The 12,975-nt window shown below is 24.6% G+C and overlaps 1 pseudogene; it reads right to left on the reverse strand.

The window, feature by feature from the left end:
• Window positions 1-1,866: 1,866 nt before the first annotated feature.
• On the reverse strand, window positions 1,867-4,323 carry LOC131651605 (homeobox-leucine zipper protein ATHB-54-like; annotated as a pseudogene).
• Window positions 4,324-12,975: the final 8,652 nt, after the last annotated feature.

Consider the following 12,975-nt stretch of genomic DNA (forward strand, 5'->3'; position numbering starts at 1 on the left):
GATATTTGATAAGCTAATGTTACGTTTGGTAAATTAGCTGTTTCATTAGCTGATAGATACAAAATGACATTAATGACATTTTAATTAATGAGGGTAATAATATATTTTAGTTAAAATAATAAGGGTATTAATGGAAGAAAAACTCACAAGCTAAAAGCTACAAGCTCAAAAGCTACTTCAAATAGCTTTTGAAAAAAAAGCTAAAAGCTAATAAAAAAGCTACAAGCTAAAAGCTAAAATAGAGTTACCAAACAGAGCTTTTTTATTAATACGAGCTGAAAAACTAAAAGCTAAAAGCTAAAAGCTCTTTTTTTTGTCTTACCAAACAGACTCTTAAGACTCTTAAGAGTTTAGGTAAAAAAAACTACTTTTACTTTAAACTACTTAAATGACTTAAGAGTTAAGGTTAAAAAAAAACAACTTTTTTACTTTAAACTACTCAAATGACTTAATTTGAAATGGATTTATGACCAAATAAAATGGATTGAAATAGTATATTCTCAAACGTTTACCCATGAGACACTCAAATTCAAAGTCGTTGGCCAAGAAGAAGGACAAATGAATAATGATAAATAAAGTGACTTCCAAAAAGAAGAGTAAAAACAAAGGTGTGATTTATACATTACAAATCCACACAGTGTAACACAGTTTTCATATCCGACACCCTGACGGTAAGTGCACGTTTGGATTTTTATCTGTCACTACTGAAACCCATTTTGATTTTAACATTTTCTCTCATCTTTATTTTACTTATAATATACTAATAAACTTTATCTTCAAATCTGATTTCAGATTTCTAATTTTTGTCTTCCAACTATACTTTTAATCCTAAACAGAGTTTCACATGGATTACACTATTTTTTACCTATGTGAAGATCTGTAATCTCTTAGTACACTTCGAGTACTGTTAAAGTTGTCAAAATAAGTTATCCTACAATAATCAGATCCATTCTAGCGGTCTCAGACTTTTTAAGTTACTTTCTCTACCACATAAACATAATGAGTAATTTATGGGACTATTTCACATATATTAAAAAAGGAATAATATTTTTATTATAGCATTCCTTAATGTGAATGATAAAACTTTTATTAATTAAAAATAGAATTAAAAAAATATATAAAAAATTAAAAAAAATCATTTATTTTGAGATATTTTTTTATTTTAAATGCATCAATCATTATAAAATGGAAGGAGTAGATAAAAAATCTTGTTGTAATATCAATTTAAAATATATTATTTGAGTCGGGTCTTATGGAGGTTATAAATTATCTAATCATAAACAACCATTTATTTATTTATTTTATTAATAAATTAAAATAAAAAATCTTATTATATAAATTATATTATTTAAAATATAATATATTTTTAAATACTTTATTATTTTTTATATAACAAATTTTTAAATAGAATAGGAATTTTAAATTTCAAAATTATACATAATTATCCAACATTCTACAAATGAATAGAATAAAAAAAATTATAAAATAAAATATGAAATAAATCAAATATTAATTTAATTATATTAATATATAATATTTAATATAGAAAATTTGGGTAAAATATAAAAGATAAATTAGTGGGCTGTGACATCTTAATATATGATTTTTTGAGTGAAACAATATAGATTACTCAGTGGTTCATACGAGCTAGTTCCTAATAGATCACAAACTTTCTTATGAAATTTGACCTCTAATTTTAATGTTGAAATCATATATCAATGTTTAAATCCTATGTTTTACTGTAATAGACATTTTAGAATGTTTTATCAGACTTTTTAGAATGACAAATATAGGCTATAATCCATTTTAATGCCTGATTCCAAACTCAACTAAATATTGTAAAAAAAATCATTTTAAAAATAACAATTTCTAACTTTGGCTATGGCAAATAGATTTATACTATCAATGAACATTGTTCCATGTTAATATCACAATGTAACCCTTTCAATTTTATTCCTTACTAAAACAACAGTGATAACCATTTTTATTTCTTCTAGTACAGAGTTACAACTTTGACAAAAACTTAAATTGAGTAAGGCCAGAAACAAAAGGTTTGATCTTCAACCGGAAACCCGAAATTACAAGAATTTTCACGAGGATCGTCGTAACAAACATCTTCAATCTTCGGAAGAGTCAAAAGATTGTCACGCAAATTATCGTTATCTTCTTCGTCCTGCGAGAAATCGGAGTGATCGGGTTCGAAAACATGCGAAGAATCTGTAGTAGGCTCCATGAATGAAGAAAGATTGTTCACATCATTGCAATGTGGGCTATCAGAATCAAGCACATCACTTTTAGCTGAATTAGCATCTTCTTGTTTGCATTTTAGTACCATATTTGGGAATGACACTTTGGACCCATTTTCTGAATTTTCATTTGAGGTTAAGTCCATAGGTTCTTTGTTGATAGCTTCTTCTTCTGATGATGGTTTCTTTTCTGAATTCTCTTTATCTAATGGAATCACTTTTTTCTTTAGAAAATTCACCTATTGTAACAAAAATAATAACACCTCTTTCAATCATTATCTCATTAGTGGGATAAAAATCAAACTTTATCAAAGTAAATAGCTCATAGCAACATAAAGTAGAAATAAGTTGAATTAATATGTTTTTGTGGGACCTTGGTTGAGCATTTGTGCCCAACTACAGTCATGAGACTGCATGCAGTAAGCCATATCATCTGAATTGTCCGATTTTCATCAAACGACAATTGATTTTGATTATGTGACTGACAATCAAATCACTTGTCGTTTGATCAAGATCAGACAATTCAGATGATCTAGTTGTCAGCATGCAGTCACATGCATGTACGGATTGTGACGAAACACAATTAAATAATATCATTGATGCATGTGTAAATTTTTTTATAACTTTTTTTACCTCTTCTTTTAACTTGTCATTCTCTTGAGCAAGATTATCATAATCATCTTTGAGTCTATCAAAGCTAGCTTTCAATGTGCCATAATCTTTTTCAAGCTGTTTAGTTTTGAACCTTGCTCTTCTATTTTGGAACCATATAGCAACTTGTCTTGGTTGCAAACCAAGATCTTTAGCAAGTTGAACTTTCCTATCAGGTTCAAGCTTGTTTTCAACCTCAAAACTTCTTTCAAGAAACTGAACTTGTTCACTTGAAAGTCTCCTTTTCTTTCCTTGTTGATGAAAACATGCTTCATAATCTTCATCACCACAATTCTCCTCTTTCTCAAGTTGTTGAAAAAAGGGTATATCTGTTACCACCCTGCTTCCACCTCCAACATTCTCAAAATCAACTATTGTTTTTGAACCTGAATTTTGAACACCAAACACAACCTTGTTATAACTCAATTATATGCACAATTTATACTAAAGGGTAGTAGAAAAATGATAAAAAAACTACTTTTTTTTTTTATAGTTCTTTCATTGGAAATTTCTACATGGTTATTTTTCTGTAAAAAAAGATTTTTTTTTTTTTATGGTTTCTTCACCATGAAAAGAGAAATCCACTTTCATTATTTCTAGAAACATGATGTTCTATATTCCAATGTTTTAAAAACCAACGAAAAACAGCTGCAACAAAACGGTTTTAGTACATTTTTGAGATAAAGAAAAAATTGTTGTTATTTCAGACCGCGATGACCGCGATCAGTGTTGTTGCAAATATAAAATTGTGAAATTTTATGAGTACATGCATGTTTGAATTATGTACAAAGAGAAGTGAAAAGAATTGAGGAGGTAAAGATCACCTTGAAAAGAGGCAGGGTTAGAGGTATGAACCCAAAGAGATTCAAGAACTTCAGAAGAAGGGAGTGTTTCATTTTGGAGCAAAAGTGACATGTTAGAGGCACCAAAAAGCTTGGCACCTGCCATAAGAAGAGCCTTAAGAGGAAAAAAGTTTTAGAAAGGATTGTAAGAGTGGAGCCTTAGAAGGGAGTTTTAGATTAAAGGGTCACAATCAAGCATGGTCTATAAGAAGTAAGAAAGAAAAAAAAGAGTTGAATTTGAGAGGGTTGATTTTGGTCTAGAATTTATGAAGAAAGAAGCAGGTGGTGAGGATTACTATAATGTGAGAATTGTGGGAGTGAGGAGAGATCATAGTGATTAGTACTGGGAGAGAAATTAAAGAGGGGTGTCAGAGGTGAATAAATTGGAGGGCAGAGAAGGTTGAGTGTAGATGTGTGAGTTTTCAAGGAAGGGCAGAAGAGAGAGAAGAGGGTGGAGAGAGAGGGGGTTGAGTTAGGGAGAGGGTTGAGTTAGGGAGAGAGAAAGAGAGAGAGAGAGAGAGAGAGAGAGAGAGAGAGAGAGAGATTCTTTTTTATGTGTGGTGGGGAACTTTGATGTGGTTATATTGGGAGTGTTGGTTTGGTTTTGGGATGGGAGAAGCCTAGATAAATGGGTTTCAAGTTACTATATTGCCCTTAATCTATAAAAATTGTTTTAATTAGATGTTAAAAATAGTATTAATATGATATTGAAAGTGTTTTTCTTAAGGTTGTAACGGTTTGAATTAGATTTAGGTAAAAAAAAAATTGAATTGATGAGACTTATATCATTTTAGTTAATTTTTATTAGTGCTTTTAAAAAGGAGAATACTTGTATATAATTTCTTAGTGGCAGTTTATAATATTTTTTAATAAAAATATGATAAATGTATATTTTTTCTTACAAATATATAATTTTATATTATTTTCATAAATGATGTTAAAGTACACTTGTCATATTTTTATTGACAAATAATATAAACCACACTTAAAAAATTATAGGTAAATTTTCTCTTCACATAAAAATATATTCCTCCCCAAACAACTTAATAATCCTTTTAACAATAAACAATTATTTTAATTCTAAAACCATGATTGTGATTGCGAAATTTGATCATTATTTGTCTGACTAAGGACAAACTAGTGGATATATGTGTCTTTGCATGGATACTAGTATAATATACATATTTATTTTCAAAATATATAAAATAAAACGAAAGAAAAATTAAATTGTTTAACCTACAAATTTTATTATTTTTAAAAAAGGTAATAAATTGGTGCCTATAATATTGTAAAATTATTTGAATCAATAATATTTTATTTTTTTTGACATTATTTACAAATATATTTTAATCATTAATAAACTTATTTCCATTATTATTTAATATTTTACTCAATAAATAATTTTAATTTGGTATTTAAAAAAAGTTAAATTATGATTTGGTCATAGATACTATAAATTTTACTTTAAAGTTCTATTTTTGAAGATTTAATCAAATTTATTTAAAAATAATAGTCAAATACATAATTTTTGTAGAAAAAATTAATGTCGTTGAAATACAGTATTTGAAAGCATTCCATTAATTTAAAAATAATTGTACCAATCAATAAAAAAACTATTATATATGATAAGTTATGATTTGATAAAAATTTGTTTTTCATAGTTGGTATCTGTATTTATTTTCAAAATGTAATAATGATAATATATATAATAATTAAACTATCAACATATTTTTTAAATTAATTTATATATGAATTAAAAAATAAAATTTGGTTATAAAATATTATTAATAAAATTGTATGTATCTATCTCAAAATATTTTCCCCTAGGTTGATCAGTGAGGCATATATTTTTTTAATTTATAAGCATAACTTATATATTAACTCTATAACATGCAATCAAATACAAAAATCCTAAAAATCAAAATAAGCTTTTTTATATAAATTGAATCAAAAGAGTAGATTGTTATTATTTAATCAATAATATATTTTTCTCATATATAAATATTTTTTTATTTTAAAATTAGCTATATGTTTGAATCTATATACAAAAATTTGAACAACAAATGTATTTTTGCCCATAAATAAATACTATTTTGTTCAATAATACACACATTTACTTATATTTTTTTAATTTATCCTAATTAAAAATTTATGATTTCTTTTAGTAACAAATTTTTATTATTCTCTTGAAAAATATTGTATCTTAAATTCAAAATACTACCAAATTAAAAATATTATTAACATAATTAATTAAAAAGCAACATACCTTTTATTTGTTTGGATTCATATATTGTTTTAAATATTTTTTTTTATTTCTTTAATTTTAAAAACTATAATAATTACCATATAATATAAACCTTACAAAATAATACCAACATTATATTATAAACTAAAAATTTAATACAAATTATTATGTTTAAATTATTATTTTAGTATAGTTATTATTATGTTTTAATATTATAAAGTGAATATTAAATTTGTTGTAATTTTTTTTAATATATTAAAGATTAAAGATTTAAAGATGCGACACACTAAGTTCAAGGAATATCATTATAAATCAATTAAATGTTATTATAACAATTTAACATATGATGTTTTTTTAATTACTTTTTTTTTTTAAATTTAATATTCTTAAAATAACTAAGAAATATTTATTTTTAATTTAGACCAATGTCATGTTTTATCTTAAAATAATTTATCCATGAATTATAAAAATAAAAAAATTTGCTATAAAATATTAAGTTAAACTGTTTCTTTTATTATTTATGTTAAATTATAATTATTAAAAATATTTAATTACATTAAAAAAAACTAATTTCATAAAGTATAATTTGACTAAAAATATTATATTGTCTTTTATAGAATTTAAAGACTAATTTTTTTTTCGATCTTAATGAGACACACATTTATACAATATTTATTTTTAATTTGATAAATTTTAATTAATTATATATAATATCATATAAATAAATATGTTTCTATATTAATAAATGACATGCTTTTTTTTGTTTTTAGATTAGTAATTTACTTTTTTCATTAGGTTTTTTTTTTTTGCTTTCATTAAATATTTTTAAATTTATTTATTATAATAATGACGCTATAGTATAAATGGTATAAAATAATACTAATATTTTATCATAAATTTAAAATCTAATATCATTAACTTTATAATGTAAGCACTATATATTAAAGTTTTCCTTTTTAAGCAATATTAAAATATAAATTGTAATCATGAAATAAGATAATTATGAAAATGTGATGTGAAAATGATAAAGTTGAATATCATAAGTGGGAAAAAAAGATAAAATAGAACATGAAATTAATAAAAAGATAAAATAGAACATAATTTACAGAAAGAACAAAATATTTATATTTAAAAAAAATATAATATGATTTTAATAAAAAATATTTTAAATTAAATAACAATATTTATATTTTTAAAAAATAAATAAGACCGTTATTCTATATATTGATCGATATATTTTATGGTATATTGCATATAATGTAATTAAAATCGAATCATACATTAAATCAAAAAAAATATTAATTTTTAGCTCAAGATTTAGATGTCTAATTAAAATTCAACCGATTAAATATCAATTTTAAATTTTATATATATATTTAAAAATGAATTTCACTTAAATTTTTTTTAAAATTATCGATTGATGTAAATTATATAAATGAATTGTATTATTAAATACACCACTTTAGTTTGTGTCTTTATTATTTTTAATAACAATAAAGTGATATTACTAGAAACGGATCCTCTGCTTCTGGTTTGGTGCAACAGTCTCTCCTGTGCTAATCTAAGGATTGAAAAAATTCAAAAAAAAACTAAATAGAAAGAAACAGTTTGTATAAGAGAGAAAAGCTCTCAATGAATGGCTGGTATTTAGGCAGAATGCTTGGCAGTAGAAAACAAACAGGAGAGGATCTCAATACGATATTACTGTACATATTTAGTATTTCAATGTGGCATCAGTCTCACAGATCACAATCTGGTCCCCTCTTTTCTTAAGCATTCATTTCTCATTGTTCACTGCAACACTCACACACAAGTCACAATCTGATCACCTCTTTTCTTAAGCATTCATTTCTCATCGTTCATCGCAACACTGACACACTCGTGTTTCTCCATCATTCCACCGTCCCCTCTCCTTCGCAACATCTTTTCTCTGTTTGAGTATCAAACGTGTCTCACTGCCATTATACTCCCTCGGATTCCCTCTTATCTCGTATTTCTATCAGATAAGCAAAACTCCTCTTTCTCAATTTACTTTCTCCACAAACCCTGAGAACACCTTCTTCACAAACCAGTGAATTACCCTTACCATAACCAGCAAATTCATCTCACCTTCAACTGAACCATCTTCAAAAACTCGGAATCTCCATCCATATTCAACTGACTTTTTAAGCAGAAAACCTTAAAAATCAGTATTGCACTCGAGAACAATTCTTAAACGAACCCAAAAAAACTCTTATTCTTCAACCATCTTTATCTTTGTTCTTGCACAAACCCTAAAAATTCACATTTTTTTCAATTTCTTCCCTCATTTCCTGTCTCATTCCTCCTGCCATATCCATCTTCCAAACAATTTTTCAAGTTAATTTACCTTTTATTTTTATGTGATATATTTCTCAATAATAAAATAATTTGTCTTAAAAAAAAAAAAAGTTGGTGAAGCCCACATGAGAAAATTGATGCATTACAGTTTGATTTTAAAAGAGAAATAGGTGATTCATTCAAATGAAACCAAATCTCGCATTCTGTTGGAAATAGAACCAAACCTGACCGTTGGTAAAAAAAAATTCAGACAAATTTTATCCCAAATCAATAATGTGGCAGCAAGTTAATAAAGGATAGAATAGTAAATTTGAGAATAATTAATTTTCTTATGTTATAGATTCAAATAATTTCTTAAATTGTTTAAAACTTCTCATTAATCTCATAAGAGACGCTTAGCACCATCTCTTTTCATATCATAAAGTTGTCTTCATCCTCTACGAATTTAAGTGTAACTGAAAAAAAACTATTAAATTAAATGCCAACAAAATTTAACTCTAATACTCATATCTAAAAGGATAAGAATAGAAATTGTCATCATCTTCCTCTATGATAAAAAACAAGAAGTTATTCTTCTTTTTCATTAGAGCATGTAGTAAATCAAAAGTACAATTAAACTTTAAAAAAATGGTTCATAAAATTTAAATTAATAATTCACAATATTTATTAAAAAAACAAGTTAAATTAACCCTAAAAAACAAGTTAAATCAACCCTAAAAAATAAGTTAAATCAATCATATGGAAGTGATCTCAAAGCCTATCTAAAAAAACAATTATCTTGAATCTAAAACAAGTAATTTGAATGACTAAAAGATCATTAAGAAAAAAAGAAAGAAAGGGAAAGATATGGTAGAGCATAAAATAAGGAGATAGGCAATTAGGCATAGATGATGAAGAGAGTGTTTGGAAAAAGACAAGAGCAACCTGTTTGATCAGTCCTTATCAAAGTTACGCTCGGAATTTAGGGAAGGCTCATGAGTCACTCAATATGCCCCCACCCACAGTCCCACACCATTTAAATTTCTTTTCATATGTACTTTTCACCTCATTTTTTCTTCTTTTTATATTCTATTTTTTTATGTTGTAGTATTGAAAGTCTTGTTGTAAAATGAGATCTATATTCTATAGCATAGAGTGTAATTTATTAAGATTTTTTGGCGTATTATTTAACTTTAGAAGGAGATGAAGTAGAGTAGCATATTTTATATTATATATTATATTAAAGGTTTAATTACAATTCTCTGATTCATTATTTTATCGATTCACGAAATTTGTTTTTAATTTTAAATTTAAACAGTTTTAATTTTTCTATTTTAAATTTAAATAATTTTGATACTTTTACACTTAAATTAGTGGGATATTCGTGTGTTTGCACAGGTACCGGTGTGGTACGCTCATTTGATAAAATAATTATTAGTGAGTTATAAAAGGTTTGTAATTTAGTAAAATGATAGTAAAAAATGTTTTTAAAATAAATCAATGAAATTAAGGATTAAAAAAATAGAAATTTATTTGGATTAGTATGTTTGTCTTTAGATATAAATTATATAAAAAGGAATTTATAATAAAAAGGAAAAAAAAATATAAAATTGGATTAATAATGGAGTAACGGAAAATTGAATTTTAGTTTATGTTAGATTTTAATAACTTTATAATTAATTTTTTTTAAAGAATTATTAAAGATATCATCAATGGTTATGTAGAATTTTTAATAGTATAAAAACAATAGAAATCAGCTGATGCACGGTTTTCAGAATATATAACATAAATTTTGAAGTTGTTCAGATATATTAACATAAATTATCAGTTTTTAGATATCATTTATATTAGAGATTGAAGAGAGATAAAAAAAGCTTCACACATAATCTCTACCATTTATTTTAAAATCCAATAGTTCAGATTCATTTTCACATTCTCATATAAAAAAATATTCTCATATATATATATATATATATATATATATATATATATATATATATATATATATATATATATATATATATATATATATATATATATATATATATATAAAGTAAATAACACCATGAATTAGCTTAAAGAAATGGTCCAGAAGTCCAAATATAATAATGATTGGAAATTAAAATCCAAATGGGAACACAAAACGTTTTCGTATTTAGTAGATTAAAATAAATGTTTCAAGATAATTTGGTAGCATGGCTTAAAGAAATAATAGGAAAGTTTTAAAACCATATAAATTTATTTTTGATTGAAATTTTGAATAGATTGGTGAAATGTATGATCAATAATATATGTATAATATAGTGTAACTTGCAGTAGAATACTAAAAGAATTTGAATTAATGAACATATTTTTAGTAAAAAAAAGTGGAAAGAGATATTTTTAAAGTTATTAACAATAAAAGTATTAAAAACACTTTCAAGGACTTAGCACTGACACGGTTTCAGTTTCTATTTGTCTATCATTGTTAATTTATTTCACGGTTGGTTATATTTCATTTTTGCAACTCCAAAACCAATCATATTGCATATTGTATATAGTATTGTTTGTATATGATATTTCAATGTTTTGATAAGAGTTATATTATATATGATAGTGATTATTGTACTTGAGATGTTTTGAATAATATTGCGATTTTAAATAAAATTAATATTTTTATTTTTAATGATAAAATTTAACTAAATTATATATTGTTTAATTTCATGTGGTTAAATTATATTAATATTTATGACACCTATGTTAATTAGAAATTATAAATTTTATTCCAATTTTTTTTTATAATTACTTAAATAGAATATAACTTTTCAATTATATTCTATGGTTTCTAAGTTGTCATTATTAAGTGTTAGAAAAATTCTTTTTTTATATAAAAAATATAAATTCTCATATAAAAAAATAAATTAACAATTATAAATACATATACAAAAAACAAATTTTCATAATATTTTCTACTAACTTATTTTACATTTTAATATTGAAAAACAATATTTCATGTTTAAAAAATGAATTATTTTTACACAAAGTTTAATCCAAATTAAACATTTAACATAATATTAAAGTCTATTTAAAATAAAAGATCATTGATTTTATAACATAAATTATCATTAATATTTATGTCACTAATAATTATAATAATAGTAGTAATAATGTAGCATGACTTTTTTATTTTAAATTTTAAATTTTTATGGAGTAGTAATTAAAAATACATTTATCTATTTTTGTGTTTATAATGATTATATATTATCATAAACATATTTTATTATTTACAATTTTAAATAAAGAAATAAATAATGGGAAAAGAGCTTTTTCACCCCTGCCATATATGCGATATTTGAAAAAACTCTCTGAAAAAAAAATTGTATGGATTGCCCTAACATTTAAAGATTCTCTCATTTTTTACCTTCAACACATATAGTCGCGATTTTTTTTAAATAACTAAGTTTTTCAAAAAAATTACGCATATAACCAAACTTTCAAATTAATTACACAAATGGCCATTTTTTCATTATTTTAATACATTGTCGCCACTTGCATTGGCAACTTGTAAATTGTGGCGGTTTAAAACCCCTACAAATCTTTTTGTTAAGGCAAGTCGCATCTTGCATTGGCGACCACACTTAAAATTTTAATGTTTTGTAAATTGTGGCAGTTCAAAACCACCGCAAATCTATTTTTTAATTTGCAGCGGTTTTAAACCGCCACAATAAACAAAAAATTAAAATTTAAGTGTAGTCGTCAATGCAAGTGGCGACTTGCTCTTAAAAATATTTGCATGAATTGCCCTAACATTTGAAGATTCTCTCATTTTTTACCTTCATCACATGTAGTCGCGATTTTTTTTTTAAATAACTAATTTTTTCAAAAAAATTACGCATATAACCAATCTTTCAAATTAATTACACAAATGACTATTTTTTTCATTATTTTAACACATTGTCGCCACTTGCATTGGCGACTTATAAATTGTGGCGATTTAAAACCCCCGCAAATATTTTTCTTAAGGCAAGTCTTTTAATTTTTAGTAAATTGTGGCAGTTCAAAACCGTCGCAAATCTATTTATTTTCTTAAAAAAATTTGCCCATAATTTATAAAATTAAAATTTAAGTGTAGTCGCCAATGCAAGTGGCGACTTGCTCTTAAAAATATATTTGCGGGGGTTTTAAACCCCCACAATTTACAAGTCGCCAATGCAAGTGGCGACAATGTGTTAAAACAGTGAAAAATAGCCATTTGTGTAATTAATTTGAAAGTTTGGTTATATGCGTAATTTTTTTAAAAAACTTAATTATTTAAAAGAAAAATCCAATAGTCGCGGGTATTTTTTTTATTTTTCTCTAATGATGTTGATGGCCCATGTGGCTTATTATTTTATTTATTTGTTAATTTTAATGCCACATAGGCATAGCATTTTATATTAATTGTTAGTTAATATGAGAAAATATATTATGATTTTAAAATTTTGGGAATTGAACCCACTCCCTTGTCCTTAAAGGACAAGCGCCCTTTCCACTATACTTGATGTTTCCATTTGTTACATAAACGCATTTATTTATTTTTATATTTTTATAGTATATAGTTAATAATAATAATATTTCAGTAATTGTAGTATATATTTATTAGTTGTTTCCTTTTAATATTCAATTGCTTTTAGTTAATATTAATAATTGTAGTATATAGTTGAGTAATATATTT

This window comes from Vicia villosa, linkage group LG2 (genome assembly GCF_029867415.1).
Source record: "Vicia villosa cultivar HV-30 ecotype Madison, WI linkage group LG2, Vvil1.0, whole genome shotgun sequence".
In the NCBI taxonomy this organism is placed as follows: Eukaryota; Viridiplantae; Streptophyta; class Magnoliopsida; order Fabales; family Fabaceae; genus Vicia; species Vicia villosa.